Below are 25,565 nucleotides of genomic sequence, written 5' to 3'. Positions count from 1 at the left end.
CAGGAACTTGGGAAAATAAGACAACTAGAAATTAATATTTGAATATTGATTTCTACAAGAATTAAAAGTTAAGACAGGGAGATTTATTGTGGTTTAAATTTGTTGCTAATTAGGACAATGGAATATGCTCAAGAAAACCTACATTTGATTCTCTGTTGTGAATAATTCAGAGTCTCTTTCTTTTATGCTTTAAATCAGAAGGAGAAATTGATCTAATCTAAAGAAAATTACTCTATTTTTAAGTTTTAATGGTTTTATCATCTGAACAAACCTAAAACTTTTAGCAATATAAAAATAAAGTTCTGAAAGTAGAATAATATGGCTAATGGGAAATTCTGGAGGAGAAGATGTTATATAAATGTCACAACTTTACTTGTTATTACTTCACAATACAGTACAATCAGCCATTTAAAGCAAAGATGTATATGGACAAAGAGAACAGATTAGTGGTTACCAGAGGGGAAGGGGTTTGGGTGGTGGGCGTAAGGGGTAAAGGGGCACATGTATATGGCGACTGACAAATAAAAATGTACAACTGAAATTCCAATGTTATAAACTATTATGCCCAGTAAAATTAAAAAAAAACAAAGATGTAAATTAGCAGAAGTCCATTTACATCATGATAATAAAGTGGCCTACCCCACTGGCAATGACTTCAGGGTTTCTAGAATGTCATGCATTAGAAAAATTTGCATTAATCTTAAGTATGTAGATATTAATCAATCAAAAATGTAAAAAAGTGTTAGAGATTTCCTAAGTAATTATGGCTAGACTAAACTTCGACTATGGATTTACAGAAATTATTAATTTCTAAACTTGAGCTATCAGAAGAGAATGTCAGAGAAGTATGTTTCTTAGACTTATAATTAAGACAAAAAACTCAGGATTCTATTTTTGCAAAGTTCAAAACTGCCTAGAGCCTTCTCTATAATTCTTTATTTCTGCTATTTTTTTCTTAGTTCCATTATCATAATTTTCTCTAAGATGTGTTTTTTCAATAATAGTCTTAATATAATAATTTTAAGGAATTAATACAAATTACTAGCTATAATATCTTAAAATTATAAAAAGCGTTTCATCTTAAAGTTTAAAATTTATCTTTTTCACTATTATGTAAATTTTTTCCTTTTTTTTGGCCTTGATCTCTTGAGAATTGAATATATGGTACTCATTTAAAATCGCCATCTGTCAACCCTGAAAAAGGAATGCAGTTAATTTTAAACCTAATTTATGAACCAGAAATGGAAGAAAGGAATAGGACAGCGAGCAGAATAAGAAGAAAGTAATTCTTTGACGGCTTACATCCACAACACAGAATCACACGTTAAGGACAATTTGCTTTTAGCATATTCAAACCTATGGACATCAAATTCATGACAGTAAAATGTCCCTAAAGAAATTTAGAAAATTATGAAAAAATAATCTAGAAGAAAATATTTTACATACTTTAATGAGACACATTTATATTATTATTGAGATTTTCAAGTAAAAGGGTGATATATAGAAGAAATGTCTGAAAATTGAGATCTTTGTATCCCAAAATATTTCCTAAAGCAAATGATAAAAAGGAACCCAAATTGACAAATTCCCAATAGCTGTGACATTTCTAATAACTTTAGAGAGATGACTGACCTGTCAGTGATGTTGAGGAGATAGAAATTTTTCTAATTTTTTATTTTCTTGCTAAACACTCTCTAAATTGCCACCGTCTTAAAAAACTTTTTCCTCTTAGCTAGAATACACATAAGAGATATTTGCACTCACTCACAACGAATCTTTACTTGTTTAATCAGTTAAATTCCAAAATGAGATGATGTGCCAACTTTTGAGGACCTGTAACAGTCTTATTTCTAAGGGAATTTCCCTGATCTGACATTTTATTGTGCTGGTGTTGTCTGTTTTAGTTTGGGTTTTGAGTTTTAGAGGTTTGGGGGTTGTTTTTGGTGTAGGTTGTATTCAAAGATCTATAATCACTAACAAAGACAGGAAAAACACTTTCTGTCTTCCAACTCAGTTTGGAGGATAGTGGTAAAGATTCAGTTTCCGTGGATGACCGAGACAGGAAGCCAGCAGAAGACACTGAGCTGAACTCAACGCACAGAGAACAGTGTAACCCCTGCCCTGGGGGAAATCTCATCAACAGAGAGTAAGTGAGCGAACCAGAATAGCACTGAGCAATGGAACAGCCCTCAGGAGAACGGCTCCTGCAGAACTCCAGCTTGCAAGCCTCCTTCATTCAGGAACAGTGGCACCTGGGCATACGAAGGAAACCGAAATCTGTTGCTATAACTGCACAGCAGATTTCTTGCTTGGAATAAAATGGTATACAAATAAATACACATCTGCAAATTTCTAAGTAAATTATCTTTTGATATAGCACGACGACAGTGCTTACAAGTGAAGGACTGACGCAAATTTACAAAGCAAGTTAGAGTTTTTCCCCAGTTTTTGAGAACACTAAAAACAAAAGTAAATTTTTTTTTAAAGATTTTATTTTTTTCCTTTTTCTCCCCAAAGCCCCCCAGTACATAGTTGTGTATTCTTCGTTGTGGTTTCTTCTAGTTGTGGCATGTGGGACGCTGCCTCAGCGTGGTCTGATGAGCAGTACCATGTCCGTGCCCAGGATTCGAACTAACGAAACACTGGGCTGCCTGCAGCGGAGCGCGCGAGCTTAACCACTCGGCCACGGGGCCAGCCCCAACAAAAGTAAATTTTAAGGGCAAACACAGTTTAATGAAGAAGCTTATATTCCTGTAGAAAATTTTTCCTCTGAGAAGTAAAAACAAATATTCTTTTGAGTTTTATTAAATTCATACCTACTTGTAGAATTATTTCCACAAATAAGTAGATAATGATGATCGTTATGTCTGTTTCTCAATTATCAACTCATAAAAACTCTAAAATATTGGCTTGAGCAATCAAAACCAGGCACGGTTAGGAGCCTGGTATCAGCCAGCACTTTTTTGCTGCAGTACCCATCACATTCTAACATAGCACTCTACTTCTCCATGTTGTTTATTGTTTGTATCTCTTCTTAGGAGACAATCTCCGAACGGGCAGGTTTCCTCACATGTATTGTTCACTGTGGCATTCCTAACTCCTCAAACAGTACCTGCTTTAGAAATATTTGTTGAAGGGATATTTAAAAGAATGTCTGAGAAAATTCTGAGGACTTTTCATAAATATACCTGGCATAATGACTGGGAAAAGTTCTTACGTGATCTGAAGAATCTCTGTACTTTATACCTTCTGGTTTTATGTGTCGTTTTTAAAATTTATTTTTTATTTTTTTATCGTGGTCATAATAGCTTATAACATAGTGAGATTTCAGTTGTACATTACTGTTTGTCAAACACCATATAAGTATGCCCCTTCACCCCTTATGCCCACCCTTCCCCCACTTCCCCCAGTAACCACTAATTTATTCTCTTTGTCTGTAAGTTTGTTTACATTACACATATGAGTGAAATCATACAATGTTTGTCTTTCTCTGTCTTGCATATTTTGCTTAACATGATGCCCTCAAGGTTCATCTGTGTGGTTGCGAATGGGACGATTTTCTCTTTTTTTATGGTTGAGCAGTATTCCATTTCATATATATACCACCTCTTCTTTATCCAATCATCTGACGATGGCCACTTGGGTTGCTTCCACGTCTTGGCTATTGTGAATAATGCTGCAGTGAACATAGGTCTGCATAAGGCTCTTTGAATTGTTGATTTGCAGTTCTTTGGGTAAATACCCAGTAGTGAGGTAGCTGGGTCATATGGCATTTCTATTTTTAATTTTTTGAGAAATCTCCATACTGTTTTCCACAGTGGTTGCACCAGCTTGCATTCCCACCAGCAGTGTAGGAGGGTTCCCTTTTCTCCACATCCTCTCCAACATTTGTTGTTTTTTGTCTTGGTGATTATAGCCATTCTAATGGGTGTAAGATGGTATCTAAGTATAGTTTTGATTTGCATTTCCCTGATGATTAGTGATGCTCAGCATATTTTAATGTGCCTATTGGCCATCTGTATATCTTCTTTGGAAAAATGTTTGTTCATATCTTCTGCCCACTTTTTGATTGAGTTGTTTGTTTTCTTGTTGTTCATTTGTGTGATCTCTTTATATATTATAGAGATTAACCCCTCATCGGGTATATGATTTGCAAATATTTTTTCCCAGTTGGTGGGTTGTTTTTTCATTTTGATCTTGATTTCCTTTGCCTTCAAGAAGCTCTTTAGTCTGATGAAATCCCACTTGTTTATTTTTTCTTTTGTTTCCCTTGTCTGAGCAGATACAGTATTTGAAAAGATCCTTTTAAGTGTGATGTCAAAGACTGTACTGCTTATATTCTCTTCCAGAAGTTTTATGGTTTCAAGTCTTTGGTCCATTTTGAGCTTATTTTTGTGCATGGGGAAAGATAATTGTCTACTGTCATTCTTTTGCATGTGGCGGTCCTGTTTTCCCAGCACCATTTATTGAAGAGGCTTTCCTTACTCCAGTGTATGTTCTTGGCTCCTTTGTCAAAGATTAGCTGTCCATACATGTTTTATATTTTTGATGTCACATTTTACATCTTTTTATCTTGTGTGTCCTTTAACCAGTTATTGTAATCATAGTTATTTTTACCACTTTTTTCTTTTAACCTTCATAGTAGCTTTATAAGTGATTAATCCCCTATTTTTACTATATATTTACCTTTCCAGTGAGATCTATTCTTTCGTTTGTGTTCTTGTTACTAATCAGCACCCTTTCTCAGCTTAAAGTCACTTTAACATTTCCTATAAGACTGGTTTAGTGGTGATGAACTCCTTTGGCTTTTGCACGTCTGGAAAACACTCTCTCTCTATCACTTCTGAGTGATAACTTTGCCATGTAGAGTATTCTTGGTTTTTCTCTTTCAGCATTTTTGAATATATCGTGCCACTCCCTTCTGTCCAGTTTCTGCTGAAAAATCTGCTGCTAGGCTTAGGGGGGTTTCTTTGCATGCACCAAGTTGTTTTTCAGCTGATTCTATGTTTCTAATGCAGTTAAATTATTGATAATTCCACACTGCTCCTTCTGGCATTTATTCTTACTTTGTCATAGAGTATCATTTCTGTTGTGCTCCCTAGAAATTTTCAAGAGAAAATAACAAAGAAAAATCATGGAAGCAGTATTGTTAAGATATCTGTCACATAACAACCAATACTCCTCGTCCTTTTGGATCTTCCAGATGTGCTGGGAAGCCAAATGTCAGTAGAGTCAGCCATCTGTATCCAAGCGTTCCACATCCACGGATTCAACCAACCCCAGGTTGAAAGGCCCACGATGGTTGCATCTGTGCTGAACATGTACAGACTTTTTTCCCCGTCATTATTCCCTAAAGAATACAGTATAAAAACTATTTACACGGCATTTACATTGCATTAGGTATTATAAGTAATCTAGAGGTGATTTAAAGTACATGAGAGAGTGTGAATAGGTTATATGCAAATATTAGGCCATTTTATATAAGGGACCTGAGCATCCGCAGATTTTGATATCTGCAGGGGGTCCTGGAACCAACCCCTCCCAGATACCAAGGGGCAACTGTATCTAACAATTTGTTAGATGCAGCAACATGCATCTTTCCTAAAGTTTTTAAGTCAGCCTGCATATCAATGAAGCTGAAATTGGAGAGGTGTTAGTATTCACAGAAATAGCAAGATAGGCCACTTTCTTGTCATTGTGCATACCTGTGAAATTCCATGTTGCTTTAAACGTTTTTATTCAATTACTCAAAATTATATTTTTAAGTAATTTATGAGATAGACAGACTTTGATCTGAGATCAAAATCTCAAAATTTTCATAGTCCAGTCTTGTAAATCTAACAAAATCAGGTAATACAAGTTAGGTACCATGCATTTACTTATTTGCTTAAATCTAACCACAGCAGATAAATAATATAAATAAACTTGTTTTAAAGACCACTGGGCCAGAAAGTAATTTTATTTCTAAAAATCCAATATATATAATTATATTTGGTTCCTAAAAACCTATATGTAATTATTCTTAAGGCAATTACTTTGTTTAAATATATAACCTTGATCAACCAACAATTGTGGAGTTTTGTATAACATTTTCCTTTACTGCAAAAATTAAAAAGAAATCAATGAACAAGATGTCAAGTTAATACCAACATCTTACATGTCAAAATTTATTGACAAGAAAATGTTTTAGCTGCCTACCTAATAAGCCAGAAGCCTTTACAGCCAGATGTTTTTTCACTGGGTACACAAACGAATATCATTTATAGTCCCACAATGTGCTTTCACTTTCCTGTAAAATAAATCATGTGCAACACATTTTTAAATATGCTCCCTAATAGCAAAGTTTGACAAGGTGCTTGTTTTTAATTTTTCATGGGGGTTTAACTCCAACCTGAAATGCTATTTATATTCAGCAGTGCAATCAATTCTATCACTTTCTATTTTACCGGAGATAGTTTCATTGAAATGTGCCAGTGTAAATGCATTTCGAGTTGTTTGTTAAATATCTCATATGCCTCTTGGCAGTACTAGAACACAATAGTTTAAAAACGTTTAAAAGCTACGAGTCTACATAACATAAAGTAAAATATCTGCAATTATGGCAAAATGTCACAGAGGTAGACACTTCATTTAAGATTTCTAATAGTTTAAACTCATTGCTATGATGTCTGGTTTCTTCCAGCTTCTGACCATAGTTTAAAGAAAAAAATAATTTTTTAAAGCAGAAGCAATTTACACATATAGAATTCGTGACGTGTTATGGCTACAAATTCTTGACTAGAGAATTGTTAATACAATTGTTTAGCTTGTCTAAAAGGCTAATTTACATGACTATTATTGAAGAAATTGAGTTAGAGGCTGTCATAGACAAAGTTAAAGTCTAATTTAGTAATTAAGAATTGTAATTGAACAGTTATTAACATTCCAAGAGATCTAAAACTCATAGCTCATACCCAAACATAAAAGCATTTGCTTTGGCTGGAAGGGCGGAGCAAAATGGCGGGGTGAGCTGACCTGGGATTCTCTCCCCTCCAAAATACAACAAAAGATTGGAAGAACTGAATTTCAGAGAATAAACATAATGCCAGCTCATTAGAGACCTACAATACCAAGAAGGCGGAGATCATAAACCTAGCTTTACACCTTCGGAGGCGCTGGAACGGTAGGAGAGAACATCGCTCCCTCCCCTAGAGTCTGCGGTCGCTGCGGCGCGGGTCGGGAAGGAGCGGGGGAGGGGCCGCGTGACCAGGGGATCATCCAGGACTCCTGCCGCTGATTCAGTGGAGACCCGCTGACGGGGGGAAGCTTCCGTCCGCGGGGACCCTATAAATCAAGGGCCTTGGGAGACCAGAGAACAGAACTGATCTGAACCCAGACCCGGGCGTGTGAGTAACAGCCCCTCCCCCCTAGCAAAGCCAGTGGGCGCAGCCATCTTGCCCCGAAGGCGGAGAGATAACACGCCGCTCTCGACCCCCATCTAGTGGCGACAGGCTGTAACTGCAACTGAATTCTACCACCATGAGAAAAAACCGCTCCTCTACCATCCAGCAATTTATAAAAGCCCCAGACCAGAAGGAAAACAATAAAAACACAGAATTAAGTCCTGAGGACTTGGAATTAGGTAAACTAAGTGATAATGAATTCAGAGCAGCTATAATCAAAAAACTCAATGAGGTAGAGAGAAAGATAGAGAAACAAGCCGAGTTCTGGAGTTACTTCACAAAAGAGATTGAAATCATAAAGAAGAATCAAACAGAATTACTTGAGATGAAAAACACAATGGACCAGATAAAACAGAATATGGATTCCCTGAATGCCCATGTAGACAACACAGAGGAGAAAATTAGCGTAATCGAGGACAGACAGGCTGAATGGCGCCAGACAGAGGAAGAAAGAGAACTAAGAATTAAAAAAAAATGAGGAAAATCTCTGAGAGATAATGGATTCAATGAGGAGTAAGAACATAAGGATCATAGGAATTCCCGAGAATATGGAAAAGGAAAATGGAGCAGAAAGTGTGCTTAACGAAATTATTGAAGAGAACTTCCCAAATCTAGGGATCAATGGAGAAATGTGTGTAGAGGAGGGTTTTAGATCTCCTAGATTTGTCAATGTAAAAAGACCTACCGCAAGGCACATAATAGTAAAGTTGGCACATAGGAAGGATAAAGAAAGAATACTCAGGGAAGTAAGAAAAAAAAAAGAGAATAACCTATAAAGGAGCCCCTATCAGACTGTCAGCGGATTTCTCTACAGAAACCCTACAAGCTAGGAGAGAATGGAGTGATATATTCAAAGCTTTAAAGGATAAAAACCTTCAGCCAAGAATACTCTATCCAGCAAGAATTTCCTTCAGATATGAGGGAGAAATTAAATCTTTTCCAGACAAACAAAAGTTAAGGGAATTTGTAACTAAAAGCCCTCCATTACAAGAAATCCTCAAGAAGGCTCTCATACTTGAAAAAAGAAAAAAGGGAGAAAGGGGACACAATCCACAGACTAGGGAGACCGATGGATAGAACCAGAACAGGATAGCAAATATTCAACTATAGCATTAGGGTAAAAATAAGGAAACTACCAAAACAAGGATGATCTTAGCACTCTAACTACAAATTAATAAGACGAGTTGGAATAAAATATTCTCTGGTGAGAGAATAGACTATATTATACACGAGATTCTAAATACAAACTTCATGGTAGACACTAAAATAAAGTACAGAACAGAGTCACAAATCATAGATAAGGAAAAATCTAAGAAACCCAGCATAAGAAATTGCAGTATTAAATGGGTAGTCTAAAGCACACAGGAAAAGAAACACAGGAAAACAAGATAATGAGCAACAGATTGACAGCATTAAGTCCACATGCATCAATAATCACTCTCAATGTGAACGGATTGAACTCTCCAATAAAAAGACACAGAGTGGCAAAATGGATTAAAGAACAAGATCCAACAATTTGTTGCCTCCAGTAAACACACCTCAGCCCCAAGGACAAACACAGACTCAGGGTGAAGGGGTGGAGGACAATACTTCAAGCAAATAGCAAGAAAAAAAAGGCAGGTGTTGCAATTCTCATATCAGACCAAGTGGATTTCAAAATAAGACAGGTAAAGAGAGACACAGAGGGACAATATATAATGATCAAAGGGACACTTCATCAAGAAGAAATAACACTTATAAATATCTATGCACCCAACACAGGAGCACCAAGATTCATAAAGCAACTATTAACAGACCTAAAGGAAGATGTTAAAAACAATACAATAATAGTAGGGGACCTCAACACCCCACTCACATCAATTGACAGATCATCCAGACAGAAAATCAACAAGGAAATAGTGGAGCTGAATGAAAAACTAAAACAATTGGACTTAATAGACATATATAGATCACTCCACCCTGAAGGAGCTGAATACACATTCTTCTCAAGTGCACATGGAACATTCTCTAGGATAGACCATATGTTGGGAAACAAGGCAAGCCTCTACAAATTTAAAAAAATTGAAATAATAACAAGCATCTTCTCAGATCATAGTGCTATAAGGCTAGAAATTATTTACAAGAAAAAAGCTGAGAAAGGCACAAAGATGTGGAGACTAAACAACACACTACTGAACAAGCAATGGATCATTGAAGAAATTAAAGAAGAAATCAAAAAATACCTGGAAACAAATGAAAATGATAGCATGACATACTAACTCATATGGGATACAGCAAAAGCTGTATTAAGAGGAAAATTCATCGCAATACAGGCACATCTTAACAAACAAGAAAAATCCCAAATAAGCAACCTTAAAGCACACCTAACTGAACTAGAGAAAAAAGAACAAATGAAGCCCAAAGTCAGCAGAAGGAGAGAAATAATAAAAATCAGAGCAGAAATAAATACTATTGAAACGAAAAAGGCAGTAGAAAGGATCAATGAGACAAAGAGCTGGTTTTTTGAGAAGATAAATAAAATTGACAAACAACTAGCCAGACTTACAAAGAAAAAAAGGGAGAAAGCTCAAGTAAACAAAATCAGAAATGAGCAAGGAGAAATAACAACAGACTGCAGAAATACAACAGATTATAAGAGAATACTACAAAAAACTATATGCCAACAGAATGGATAACCTAGAGGAAATGGATAAATTCCTGGACTCCTACAATCTCCCAAAGCTCACTCAAGAAGAGGCAGACAATTTGAACAGAGCAATCACAAGGAAAGAGATTGAAACAGCAATCAAAAACATCCCAAAGAATAAAACCCCAGGACCAGATGGCTTTCCTGGGGAATTCTACCAAACTTTCAGAGAGGATTTAATACCTATCCTTTTCAAGCTATTCCAAAAAATTAGGGAAGATGGAACACTTCCTAACACATTCTATGAGGCCAACATCACGCTGATACCAAAACCTGACAAGGACACCACGAAAAAAGAGAACTACAGGCCAATATCACTGATGAACATAGATGCAAAAGTTCTAAACAAAATTTTGGCAACCAGAATTCAGCAATTCATCAAAAGAATCATACATCAGGATCAGGTGGGATTCATACCAGGGACACAGGGATGGTTCAACATCCGCAAATCAATCAACGTGATACACCACATCAACAAACTGAGGAATAAAAACCACATGATCATCTCAATAGATGCAGAGAAGGCATTTGACAAGATCCAACAGCCATTTATGATAAAAACTCTGAACAAAATGGGCATAGAAGGAAACTACCTCAACATAATAAAGACCATATACGACAAACCCATAGCCAACATCATACTCAATGGGCAAAAACTGAACCCCATCCCCCTGAAAACAGGAACGAGACAAGGATGCCCTCTATCACCACTCTTATTTAACATAGTACTGGAGGTCCTGGCCAGAGCAATCAGGCGAGAAAAAGGAATAAAAGGAATCCAAATAGGGAGGGAAGAAGTGAAACTCTCGCTGTTTGCAGACGACATGATCTTATATATAGAAAACCCCAAAGAATCCATTGGAAAACTGTTAGAAGTAATCAACAACTACAGCAAAGTTGCAGGGTATAAAATCAATGTGCATAAATCAGTAGCATTTCTATACTCCAGTAATGAACCAACAGAAAAAGAACTCAAGAATACAATACCATTCACAATCGCAACAAAAAGAATAAAATACCTTAGGGTAAATTTAACTAAGGAAGTGAAGGACCTATATAATGAAAATTACAAGGCCTTTCTGAGAGAATTGGATGACGACATAAGGAGATGGAAAGACATTCCATGTACATGGATTGGAAGAATAAACATAGTTAAAATGTCCATTCTACCTAAAGCAATCTACAGATTCAACGCCATCCCAATCAGAATCCCAATGACATTCTTTACAGAATTAGAACAAAGAATCCTAAAATTCATATGGGGCAACAAAAGACCCTGAATTGCTAAAGCAATCCTGAGAAAAAAGAACAAAACGGGAGACATCACAATCCCTGACTTCAAAACATACTACAAAGCTACAGTAATCAAAACAGCATGGTACTGGTACAAAAGCAGGTGCACAGATCAATGGAACAGAATTGAAAGCCCAGAAATAAAACCACACATCTATGGACAGCTTATCTTTGACAAAGGAGCTGAGGGCATACAATGGAGAAAAGAAAGTCTTCTCAACAAATGGTGCTGGGAAAACTGGAAAGCCACATGTAAAAGAATGAAAATTGACCATTCTTTTTCACCATTCACCAAAATAAACTCAAAATGGATTAAAGACCTAAAGGTGAGACCTGAAACCATAAGGCTTCTGGAAGAAAACGTAGGCAGTACACTCTTTGACATCAGTATTAAAAGGATCTTTTCGGACACCATGCCTTCTCAGAGAAGGGAAACAATAGAAAGAATAAACAAATGGGACTTCATCAGATTAAAGAGCTTTTTCAAGGCAAATGAAAACAGGATTGAAACAAAAAAACAACCCACTAACTGGGAAAAAATATTTGCAAGTCATATATCTGACAAAGGCTTAATATCCTTAATATATAAAGAACTCTCGCAACTCAATCACAAAACATCAAACAACCCAATCAAAAAATGGGCTGGAGACATGAACAGACATTTCTCCAAAGAAGATATACTGATGGCCAATAGGCACATGAAAAGATGTTCATCATCACTGATCATCAGGGAAATGCAAATCAAAACTACACTAAGATATCACCTTACACCCGTTAGAATGACAAAAATATCTAAAACTAATAGCAACAAATGTTGGAGAGGTTGTGGAGAAAAAGGAACCCTCATACACTGCTGGTGGGAATGCAAACTGGTGCAGCCACTATGGAAAACAGTATGGAGATTCCTCAAAAAACTAAAAATAGAACTACCGTACGATCCAGCCATCCCACTACTGGGTATTTATCCAAAGAGCCTGAAGTCAGCAATCCCAAAAGTCCTGTGCACCCCAATGTTTATTGCAGCACTGTTTACCATAGCCAAGACGTGGAAGCAACCTAAGTGCCCATCAACAGACGAATGGATAAAGAAGATGTGGTACATATATACAATGGAATACTACTCAGCTGCAAAACAGAACAAAATCATTCCATTTGCAATAACATGGATGGACCTTGAGAGAATTATGTTAAGTGAAATAAGCCAGTTAGAGAAGGACAATCTCTGTATGACTCCACTCATATGAGGAATTTAAAACTATGGACCAAGAACAGTTTAGTGGATACCAGGGGAAAGGTGGGGTGGGGGGTGGGCACAAAGGGTGAAGTGGTGCACCTACAGCATGACTGACAAACATTAATGTACAATTGAAATTTCACAAGATTGTAACCTATCAATAACTCAATAAAAAAAAAGCATTTGCTTTGAATAAATATTTAAAGTTATTATATTCATGACTTATAGAAGAATTAATACTGAGATTGTTTTAGTATTCAACAAATTTATATTCTAGAGTTAAAATAAACCTCACCTATTGCATTATATTAGTTTCCTATTGTTGCTACAACAATGATTACAAATTTACTGGCTTAACATAACACAGATATATTTTCTTACAGTTCTGGAGGTCAGAAGGTTAAAATTCGTCTTCCAAGGCTGCCATCAAGGCGTTAGCAGGGCTGGTTCCTGCTGGAAGCTCTAGAGGAGACTGTTCCCTACTTTTCCAGCTTCCTTGGCTCCTAGCCCTCTTTCATCTTCATCAGCAATGTCATCCCTCCGACCTCTGCTTCCACATTTTCTTTCGCTTTCTTGTCTCCCTCTTTTTCTTAGAAGGACCTTTGTGATCACATTGAGCCCATTCAGATAATCCAGAATAATCTCTCCATCTCAAAATGCTTAACTTAAAAACATCTGCAAAGTGCTTTTAGCCATATAAGGTAACATTTTCCCAAATTCCAGGGACCGGGGCATAGAGCCATTATTCTGCCTACCAAAAACAGAAAAGTAAATTTTATTTTAATTTTTACCAGCACGTCATAGTTTTTAAACAAAGGCTTAGCCCTTTTAATTAAACTATTAAACACATTGCCATATTTAAAATTAATTTCCACCTTACCTTGATTGACTATATATTTTTTTCACAAATAGTTCTATTTCCTTCTGATCATTTCAGCTAATAGTGAAAATTATCATCCAATTGATAGCACAGCTAATAGCTATTTTGAGCTGATATATATGACTTTGAAAATGTTCTTAACTGTGTGCACCAGTTTCATTGTGTTTCCATAATAGTGTATCATTTTTTGTGAATCATTATCTTTCTTGAGAGAGTAAGTCCTAACAGTTCAGGTGGGACTTTTCCTCATCATTTGCAGCCAAATCACACACGTAGCCTTCACTTTAGATACCCCCTTCTTGTCATGTGAGCCACGTTTCTAATGGCATAAAAGAAGAAGTCAAGTGTTCTTGTTAATTATTAAAACCTCACGGAAAATTCAAGTTGGTTTAGTAAGGTGGTGATTCTTATAAACTTTACCAAAAAATCAAGTGTAAGATCTGGAGATGCTTTTCCCAATTCAAATGTATAATGAACATTTTCCCACTAAGACAGTAAACAATAAAATATAAAAGAAAACAGTTTATTATTTCAGATGGATGGAAAAGAAAGTGAGACGGTTTATGACTAAGCACAGTCTTTGTAGGCAAGCTACTGAAAAGGTAGCATGAATTTCACTGCTGTCCTTGTAAGAAATGGAAGGCACCTCCTCTCTTACTCCCTTGACTCTAGTTCAGGCGTTATACATGGAAGAATACACAAAGGACAGGCTATAAAATTAGGATGTTTTACTGCTCTTCAAGGTCCACTGATTGGAAGACAGTAGAAGACACTGTATATAAATATCATTGCCTCTATTGGAGAGGAGAAAGACTGGATAAGAAGCAGTCATTCTACTTATTGGTTACGCAAAGAATATTTGTTGTTATTTAGATTTCTACAATTCACATTGCTGAGACCAAACTTGGGCCTGTGGCCAAAAACAGAAAAAACTTTCAGAATAAAATTAAGAATCTACACAGATCCTTCCCAAAACTACACTGTCCTACCACCCAAACTATCATCTTTGGGGTGGGATAAAACTACTCCCAACTTAACATTAGCAGTTCATATGAAAAAAAGTTACTTTTTTGGTTGGCAACAAGTTCAAAATCGACTTCCCTGAGATGAGACCAAAATTTTAAGAACATGTGCTTTATTCATTAACAGAAATATGTTACCCAGAACAACTGATACGTTATGGATAAGATACAATACAAAATGATAATCAAACAAAGTGATAATACTCTGTATTAGTCATGCCCTCTCTGGAGTATTATTATACTTAGTACCGGACATCTTTCTCAAACCAGAGAGTATAAAGAAGAGGATGAAGCCTTTAGTGCAAGCTTTGAAGGTTCCAGAGCTCTTAATACTTAAAAAGAAGTAATGGAGTTTCAACGTGGCCCCTGGGGGGTATGTCTTTGTTCAAAAAACCATTTGAACAATTAACAGTTATCCGCATGAGCTACGTTGTAAGAAAAAATAATAGCTATATTAAGTTACTACAGCTCTTGAGGTTCCAATGTATTTTAACACCTAATGTTTTCTTTAACCTCTAAGACTTCCCTAGAAGAGAGACAAAGCAGTAATTGTTCCCATATTATAGGTAAGGAACCAAGCTAATAGGGATTAAGTAATTTGTGCAAGATCACACAGCAAGTGGGAGACTCAGGTCTCAGATATTGATATTCGTATTCTAAGTCTTTGTTCTGTGCATTAGATGACAGTAGTCTCTAGTGAGGGTGATATTTATTATTGTGTGAACTAAATGATATAATATATGTAAAAGCACATAGCAAAATATGAGACAGTATAGTGGAGAAAAGCAGACGCTAGACACAGATGACCTCAATTTACATCCCTGCCCTAACAGTGACGAGTTATTTCATCATCTGTGAAAAGATGTTAACACCACCACCTATCTTTCAGGGTGTTTGGAGGAGTAAATGAGTTACTATGCTGTAAAGTACTTTGCTGTAAGAGCTCTATCAGTGTTAGTGAATATAAAAATCTATTATTGTCTGGCACACAGAAGGCACTCAATAAATGTTAGCTGCATTAGCTGTCTGATATGAGAAGTGTTAATTCAGATGATGAATTAATATGTTTGTCATATTGTAGAAGATATTCTAGAAATGCAGGGAGTGGGAGAACGGTGGAAAATTTGAATAAGCAACCTCCTGAGTTCCTTTGTAAAATCCCGTGAATCCCTGATTTGTGGAGAATCATATGGAAATTCTCTCCCAAACCAAAGATGTTGTTTCTCCATTCCATATATATCTAATCTGTGCCTAACATGCAATTAATTGAGTGGCTAAATTTGCAAGCTACCATAGGCCTCAGTAGATAAGAAAAACAGTCATAGCTGTAATTATACATGATTTCCTGTTGTAGCAATTTCAATACCTACCTATTTACAGGATTTTTTTTAAAAAAAATCTTATTTACCACTGTATGAATAATGTGACCTCATTGCAAAGATTTTCCTAAAATATTCAGTTTTGTATTTAATATCATTTCCAAGTTTGCATTATACACTGGTGAAAATCAAATCCCTACATTTTCTCTGGTGTTCATAGGGAATAAAATTCACAGGAAAAGAACTAAGTTTATATATTTCACGAATACAATCTGGACCAAGATGAATTAGATGCCTTTTTTCCTTCAGGCACTGGAGCAAAAGCAGACTGTAATTTAGTCATAGTACATCTCCGGAGGAAATTACAATTTGTAAATATGTCATGATCTGAGAAAAGGTGGATCCACTATACATATTTTACAACAATAATACTGTCTCATGTGTGCATAAATTTATGAACTGGATACTCTGTGTTCTCTGCTGGATTCATGGTCTTGTCTATGCTACAAATTCACTGCTTTCAATATGAACTAGAGAGTGATTACCCCCGGCCCAGGGAGCATAACCATCTATTATGAACTGGCTCCAATAACACATTATCATGTTGATGCCTTGAATGGTAAGTTAGAAATTTTTCAAATTGTTTTATTGTTTTGTCACAAAAAGGAAATTAATATCTAAGCTAATGAAGAAGAAAAAGATGCCTATAAATTATTGACAGTGGAAGATCCTTGTATAAATCTACAAATCTATATTATGTATTAAGCAGAATGTTTTCCATTTCTAAAATGTTGTTTTGGTGGGGTTTGTTTTTATGACTAATCAGAACAATGTAGTTTTCCTCTTCTCCTTTTGTGATGTTTTTTCTTTTTTTCTCACCATTATTCTTCTCAATTTTCTACTGCTTATAACTTTGTTGACTTCTTACACGTTATCTCTTTTTTAACAAATGTACTGAGGTCTAATTTACATACAATAAACTGCACACATTTAAATATTAAACGTTGACAAATGTGACAGCTATACATTATTTTAAAATCACCATCAAATTCAAGATACAGAAATTTCCCCTCAAAGTTTTTTTGTTCCCTTTGCTGTGTATCTCTCATGCCACCCATCTCCAGACAACTACTGATCTACTTTGTAACTCTAGATCAATCTGAATTTTCTAGAATTTTATGTAAAGTTTGTGCACTATAAACTCTTCTTACCTGGTATCTTTCACTCGGCACGATTTTAAGGTCCACACGTGTTGTTGTATATAGCAGTAGTTGATTCCATTTTATTGCTGAATAGTATTTCATGGTATGGATTTAGCACAACGTCTTTATATATTCACCAGCTGATGAGCATTTGGATGTTGCCAGTTTGGGCGATTGTAAATAAAGCTGCTGCGAACATTTGGATACAAATCTTTGTGTAGACACATAATTTATTTCTTTTGAGCAAATGCCTTGGAGTAGAATGGATGAGTCATATGAGAAGTATATGTTTAATTTTGTTATAAACTGTCAAACGGCTCTCAAACTACTTGTGCTGTGTACAACCCCATCAACAATGTATGAGAACTTCAGATTTCTACATCCTTGCCACCTCTGGGTATTATCAATCTTTTTAATTTTCACCATTCTAATGAGTATGTATCTAATTGTGGTTTATTTTGAGTTTCCATGATAATTAATGACTTGAGCACCTTGGCCACTCATAAATCTTTTATGAAGTGTTTTCTCAAATCTTTTGCTTATTTTTCAATTAAGTTTATTATATTCTTATTGAATTATAAATGTTCTCTACATATTATGGATTAGAGTTCTTTGCCTAATATGTGTGAATATTTGTTTCCAGTCTGACTTGCCTTTTTATTTTTTGATGGTATCGTTCCAAGAGAAAAATGTTTTATTAATTTTTTATCTTTCACAAATTGTCTTTGTGGTCTAGCTAAGAAATTTTTGCACATCGCAATGTCACATAGGTATTCTCTCCTGTTTTCTTCTAGAAGTTTTGCAGTCTTATCTTTTATTTTTTACATTTAGACATGTGATCCATTTTGTGTTAATTTTTTCTTTTTTTTTTCTTTTGAGAAAGATTAGCCCTGAGCTAACATCTGCTGCCAATCCTCTTCTTTTTTGCTGAGGAAGACTGGCCCTGAGCTAACATCCATGCCCATGTTCCTCTACTTTCTATGTGGCACGCCTGCCACAGCATGGCTTGACAAGCGGTATGTAGGTCTGAGCCGGGATCCAAACCAGCAAACCCCATGCTGCTGAAGCAGAGCGTGCAAACTTATCCACTGTGCCACTGGGCCAGCCCCTTGAATTAATTATTTTATGGTGGTGTGAAGTAAGGTTGCTGTTCTTTATTTCCATAAGGATATCCCATTGTTCCAGCACAATTTGTCAAATGCTATTCTTTCTCACTGAATAGCCTTGCTGCCATTGTTGCAAATCAATTGACTATATATGTAGTATTGGCATAAGTAATTTGGGACTTTCTTTTCTGATGTATAAATATATATATATTTCTAAATATTTAGAATAGAATAGACTATTTAGAAATATATATATTTCATATATACATATATATATATATATTCTTTTGCCAATACCGACAAAATCCAGCAAGCAATAACATAAAGTTCACAATGTCCAACAACAATGAAAAATTACCAGGCATACAAAGAAACAAGAAAATATGATCCACAACCAGGAGAAAACCCAATCAACCTAATCAATAGAAACTGCCAGAAATACATAGATAACTCATTTTGAAGACAGGGATGTTGAATATCTAATATAAATATGCTCCTTATGATCAAGAAAGTAGATGCAAACATAAGCATGATGAAATGATAAATGAGAGATTTTTTTTAAAGGCCTCAAACAGTACTTCTAGAGATAGAAATACAATCTAATAAGTGAAAAATGCATGGGATGGGAGTAGCAGCAGATTAGACAATGCAGAAGAAAATATCTTTGAATTTGAAAATATGATAATCAAAAATATCCAAATTGAAGCACAGAAATAAAAACAAATATATTTTTTAAATGAACACAGCATGTGGGAAACTAAGTTGCTGGTCTAATAACTACTAGATTAATTTTACCAGAGTCTCAGAGGGAGGACAGGGAGGAACAAAAAAAAGACTTTAAGGCAATAGCTGAAAATTTTCCAAATTTGATGAAAAATATAAACCCACAAATTCAATAAGCTCAACAAACACCAACCAGAATAACAATAAAAAATGCCAATGCATGTCATAATGAAATTGCCAAAAACAAAGAAAAATGGACACATTAAGCACAAAAGAATAAAGATAAATGCAGCAGCCCTACAGCCAGAAACCATACGAGCCTGAAGACAATGGGGAGACATCTTTAAAGCAACAAAAGAAAAAGACCTGTCAGCCTAGAACTTCTTACCAAGTGAAAATATCTTTCAACAATGAAGGCAAAAAAAAGAATTTTTCAGATAAACAAAAATTCCTAGGTTTCATCTCTGTGAGAACTGAAATACAAGAAATGTTAAAGGAAGTTTCTTGAGCAGGAGGAAAACAAAACCAGATGAAAATTTAGAGCTACACATAAAAATGAGAGGACTAGAAATGATAAACATGTTGGTAAATATAAAACAAAGTTTTTCTTGTTGTAATGTCTTTAAAGATAACTGACTGTCAGGCTGTATTAGTAGTTGGCAGGAGTCTTAGTTCCTTGCCAGCTGGATCTCTGTGAGGTCGCTTGAGCGTCCTCACAACATGGCAGCTGGTTTTCCTCAGAGCGAGCCATCCAAGAGAGAGTGAGGAGGAAGCTGTAGTGTCGGTCATGGCATCGTCCGAAAGTCAGACACACCTTCACATTTAGCGTTCTAGTCATTGGGTGTCAGTCACCAAGTCCACACTCCAAGTGCAGAGAATCTTTTGAAGGGAGGAGTGTCAAAAAATTTGTGGACATATTTAAAAACTTACATGTTGACTTAATGCTGTCCCCGGTTACTATAGTATATGTCATTTCAATGAGGAGAAAACCAAATATGATAATAAGCTTTGAATGATGATTAAGTGGTCATCTTAGTGTCCAGGTAAGTAAGCTGGAAGGGGTGAATTGGTATTGAATTCTCATTTATTGGATTATTGCCTAAGAAGATTCTACCTCTGTCCTGCAACAGGAAGGGTAGGTCCAGATAAATGAGGTCTGGGGCAGTTGCCCAGAGAAAATAAATTATCAACGAAAAATAATACCTTTTAAAACATATACCAAAAGGGGTAGGGACAGTGGTAAGTGAACGCTGGTGTTGGAAAATTACAAAAATCTTTACTTCCTTCAAAATGTTACCTACAAGTAGTATGGAATTTTTGTCTGACCATTTCAAAACTCTCTAATAAATTATATTGAACCAACTCCCTATCCCCCGACTCTCCATTAATCACGCCTCAGCTTTATACTAAAATATTCCTACAATTATTTTGCTGCACAAAAGAAATTTGGTTGATTACCTAATATCTTAAGTCCAAAGTACCTTTTTGGTTTATTATTATTTATAATCATATAAATTACAATTTGCAATGAAAGATTTAATTATTTCCCCTTTAAAATTGTGTGTGAGTATGTATGTTATACAGCATTTGTGTGTATAAACAGATATATATACCCACACAGATATTCTGTTAGTGAATAATTTTATGACATATTCTATATTTCATGCTAAGGCGTGTTTTCAAGTCTATATGACAATCAATCTTTTGAGAATTCATTATAAGAAGAGAAAGCTAGGAAGCCGATTTAATAATTACCTTCAATAGAAAACAATAAAAGTATTATTCACTTCCTGGTGCTCAATAGGAAGAGCAAAGGGTAGTTTTAATTCAAACAATGGGCATTAAATAACAAGAAAAATAATATGTATGCTATGTTTTCTAGAATGAGAACATTTCAAAAAATCAATTGGCAATATTAGCATCAAATGTTCTTACTTAATTTTCTAACCAGAAACTGAGAAGTGGTCACAAACGCTGTTAATGAGGGACATAAAATTTAATTAGGCTGGCTTTACAGTATATAATAAGACAATAAGAAATGACAGTGACAATAAGGAATGCTTATGAGTCCATTGCACCTTATTTGATTAGGTCACATGCAAAATGTGACCAAAATCAACCAATGATGATGAAATATAAAGTGTTCAACACATCTAAAAAATGTTCAAAATATTGATGTGACAAAATATTTTGACATCTGGCAAATAATCAATTCAATTTTTCAATGTTTGCTCAAATGTGTAAGTCTCACGTTGGCAAAGCTCAGGCCACAAATTCATCAACATTATCTGTCAAAAGCACACAATTGTACAACACTTTGGCAGTAGGTTGATTGTGAAAATGTAACGTTAGATTTTGTGGACATGGCCTGGTGCTAGAATGTCCCATTCCTCTGAACTTCATGGCAAATTCAAAACAAGTATTTAAAATAAGCGAGGTTGTGAATTGGAATTATTTGCCAATTTTCATCACTCTGTTTCGCATACACTAATTATTCTTTAAAGGTCTGTACTGTGGCACATGTTCTGGAATTCTAAGCCACATAAGTTTAGCAGGCTTATCTTGGCCCTATTGTAAATTTGGCATTTAGAAAATGTAATGAGGTGACGGGATTTAAAGTAGAGAAAAAGAAAATGACCCTTTTCTTCTGAGTTTGAAGAAGGTAAATCATGCAGAAGAGAACTGGATGCAACCACAGTGAGAGCTGACTGATAGTCATACCACACGCTCATATTTCAGGCTTCTCTGCTGTCTTTTCTCAGTGCAAATAGTCTGCACTCTTGGCCTCATGTTGAGCAACACACCTGGTAGTAGAAAGAAGACCTTGAAGCAGATGATCTGGTACATTGCTCATAGCACTTGCTCTGTGGGGAAGCTGTGCTCATTTTGAACTCTGCTGTGGATGAGGAGACAAACCAATAACCTGCGGTAAGTCGAAACACACACGAAATTAACCTTGATAGGCCCGTAATGGAGAAACCAATCAAAAGACAACATATTAGCCAGTACACTAACTCTGATTGATTCACCATGCTTTTCTCTAACAAGGCGTTTATGGTTCTTGTTAAAGGAATTGGCTTGTTTTCTTTCCTTGAAATTCATGTGATTATAAAGCTTGTCTCTTTTTAAAGATATTTTATATCTTTTTTTTCCAAACGTCACTTTGATAGTTTTCTATGAGCTCTTATAGAATAATTATGTCTCTTCCTAGTTCTTCATAATTATTTAACCTTTGCTTATTATTATAACCATTATTAATAATAATCATATTATTTATTAACTCATAATAGCCCTCTGATATTGCTGTTCTTCTTCTTATTATTATTATTTTCTTAACAAATGGTCAGTATCAAAGAATCATCCCAATATATCCTAAAATAACTATCCTATTCTTTAACAGGCCAATGAAAGGGGAATCAATTAGAATATGAACTATAATTTTTAGTAAGGTAATAAAGGAATGGCAGTGATGCTATTTTTCTGTGTTTTTGAGTGATACAGTAATTGAATTTTTAAATGATTAATATATATTAAAACTAAAATTTATTTAACAAACACATACATTGCAATCATCATGTACCAGGTATAATTATAAGGGCAATAAAAAAATTGATTTATTTAATCCCATAAGGATCCTTCGAGATAAATTGTACTATTATCACACTTTTAGAGTTCACGTACTTGGTACAGTGTGCCAAGGTAACATTGCCCATAAGTAGTGGAGTTGGGATTTGCACCCAGGTAGTCTGGTTCCAGAGTCAGCGCTCTTAACCACTATGCTGTGTCATCAAAAATAAGGGAAGGGGAAAGGGAGATTGTGAAAGGGTGGCTATGGCAGTATAATTTTTTATTCACATAAATATAGAGCAACTAGGGGCCAGCTCCGTGGCCAAGTGGTTAAGTTCATACGCTCCGCTGTGGCAGCCCAGGGTTCGGATCCTGGGAGCGGACATGGCACCGTTCGTCAGGCCACGTTGAGGCAGTGTCCCACATCCCACAACTAGAAGGACCTGCAACTAAGATACACAACTATGTACCAGCGGGGTTTGGAAAACAAAGCAGAAAGAAAAGAAGGGAAGAGGATTGGCAGCAGTTGTTAGCCCAGGTGCCAATCCTTAAAAGAAAGGGGGGGGGGTGGGAAGGAAGATTGGCAGCAGTTGTTAGCCCAGGTGCCAATCTTAAAAAAAAATAAAAAAGAGAGCAACTAGATAGTAAAACACACCAAACAGCTAGATAGTATATCCAAAAACTCATAAGCAACATTTACAGCAAATCAAGGTGGCAAGGTACTCTATAAACATCAAATTATAATTGGTCAAGGACCAGCCACCAATAACCACAAAATCCACACTATATCAGCATCTATGCATGAGGATCAGAGGAAAGCAACGAGGTGACTGACAGAAGGAAGAAAAGAAGAACCTAAAAATGTGCAACATGCTGAAACAACTGTCATGCAGTTTGAAAGCAGCAGCTGAAACTGATCATGTTTTTGCCAAATCCAATATGAGATGAATTGAGGGGTCCACAGGAAGATAATCTGAAAAGGCTGGAGGAGTATAGCCCCTGGGAAATCTTAAAAGTGACCAGTGAGGCCTCCCAGGCTGCGAAGTTGCCTGGAGTGGAGTCAAAATTGAGCAGGACAATTACAACAGAGAGGAAGGAAAGAGAAGTGTCAGAGAAAAGTAAAGAGGGAAACAAAACCAGGATATCTTAGAAAACAAGCTTCTATAGTTTTGTTGTTAGATGAAAATAGGGGAAAAAGAAATTGAGAGAAGATTAGGGAAACTTCCAGAACCAGACCTCTACTAAAAGTTCAGAAAAAAATAATTTCACATCAAAAAAGGAAACAAAATGTATTGAGGTAAAATTCCATATAAAGTCCTTACACGAAAGCATGTCAAAAAAATACAGTATAGATAAACTACACCATCATAGCTCAAAACAAGCTAAAGTTTATTAAAAATTACTTGCAACATGAAAAAACAACATTAAAAAAAATATGACAGAAAAACTTAAGCGTATTTGAGAGAACTCAGGAAAAAAATAGAAGTGAAAGAATCCATCCTTTCATAAACAAAGAATGAATTAGAGAAACACAAGCAAAAATAAACACAACAGGTAACATCTTAGGAAAAATAGAAGGTAAAAAAATGAAAAATTTTAAAAACTAGAAGTAAATGAAAGAAGAGGTTAAAAAAATAGAAGGTGACAAATATTGAAGATAGGCAAAGGAAGCCCAAGAAAGAAGGTCCAGCAAACATTAATAGTAGCCCAAAGGAAGGAGGAAGAGTAAGAGAAAAAGAAAAAGAAATACTAAAAATTTCAATTCAGGAAAACTTCCTTATATAAAGAGATGTTAAAATTGCATATTCAAAAATCATACCACATACATTAGAGTACAGCCTCAAAATTATCAGTGACAAGAAATACTGGGCTTTGAAGAAAAAAGAAAAAGAAAATGCTTTTTAACATTAGTCACAAAAAAGAAATTGGCCTTTACAGGGAAAAAGTTAGTTCATCAACAGTCTTTTTGACAGCAATATTTTAACCCAAAAGAAAATAGAGTAACGTATTTAAGATACGCAAGGAAAAAGAAATGAGGGGTTTATACCCAGTAAAACTGATTTCAACTATGAAAGTCCAAACTACGAGGCTGACCCTGTGGCGGAGTGGTTAAAGTTCCGTGCACTCTGCTTTGGCAGCCCAGCTTCTCAGGTTCGGATCCCAGGCACAGACCTACTCCACTTGTCAGCCATGCTGTAGAGTCACTCCACATACAAAAAATAGAGGAAGATTGGCACAGATGTTAGCTCAGGGCTAATCTCCCTCAAGCAAAAAAAAAAAAAAAAGATAAGAGGAAGATTGGCAGCTGATGTTAGCTCAGGGTGAATCTTCCTCACACACACATAAAAAAGTCCAAACTATTATCACATGTAACAACTCAGGATATATTGTTCCCATAAGCTCTTCCTGAGGAATTTACTAGAGAACGAACTTCAGACTACTAAAATGGCTATAAAATGTCACTGTAAGAACTGGTGGCCAGCATTAAATCTATAGATATTTGAAGGTCTAAGTAAGACTAAAGGTTAAAATGAAGATAGTATTGAACAACTATGTGCTCGCATATTGTTAAATCGTGGAATAAATAAGGAGGGTTTTTATGAAAAAATACTTTTAACTATGCTCATTAATTATATTAGAGGTAGTACTATTTATTAGTATTGTTATTCTCAGATTATTGTATTCTAATGTATTAAGCAAATGAGTAATTATGAGTTATTCTATCTCTATCACTGCTTGTGATATTGAGAATAAAGATTTTTACAGTGGAAGAAAGGAAATATAGGTGTAATACAGAAGAGTTAAATTTAAAAAACCTATAGACCTGCATTTGAATTAGAAATACCTATATGAACTCATGCTATTGGGATACTCATTTCTACTGTATTTTGCTGACTACTTGTTACAAGTGCAATCTGCTTACTATGAGCATTCCTAATTCCTAGATTGCAGTCTTAAATTATCATTTATCACTCAAAGAAACTCGGACTTCCTGGAGAAATGGCTGATTCCAGGCCTCGAGCAAGAAGTATACAAAATGAGAGTAAAATGTCTCCATATCAGACAGCAAGGAAGCCTTCGAAGACCAGGG

The 25,565-nt window shown here is 35.6% G+C and overlaps 1 long non-coding RNA gene across 1 annotated transcript in view; it reads right to left on the bottom strand.

The window, feature by feature from the left end:
- LOC111772580 (uncharacterized) overlaps positions 1 to 24,704 on the bottom strand; it is a 30,072-nt gene extending 5,368 nt beyond the window's left edge. Inside the window, exons 1-2 of the long non-coding RNA XR_002806568.2 lie at positions 24,569 to 24,704; positions 21,712 to 21,830 (exon numbers count right to left, since the gene is read on the bottom strand). This is a non-coding gene — a long non-coding RNA (uncharacterized lncRNA). The remainder of the gene's footprint in view (positions 1 to 21,711; positions 21,831 to 24,568) is intronic.
- Positions 24,705 to 25,565: the final 861 nt, after the last annotated feature.

This window comes from Equus caballus, chromosome 2 (assembly GCF_041296265.1).
Source record: "Equus caballus isolate H_3958 breed thoroughbred chromosome 2, TB-T2T, whole genome shotgun sequence".
Taxonomy (NCBI): domain Eukaryota; kingdom Metazoa; phylum Chordata; class Mammalia; order Perissodactyla; family Equidae; genus Equus; species Equus caballus.
This window is presented reverse-complemented; position numbering and strand designations above follow the sequence as displayed.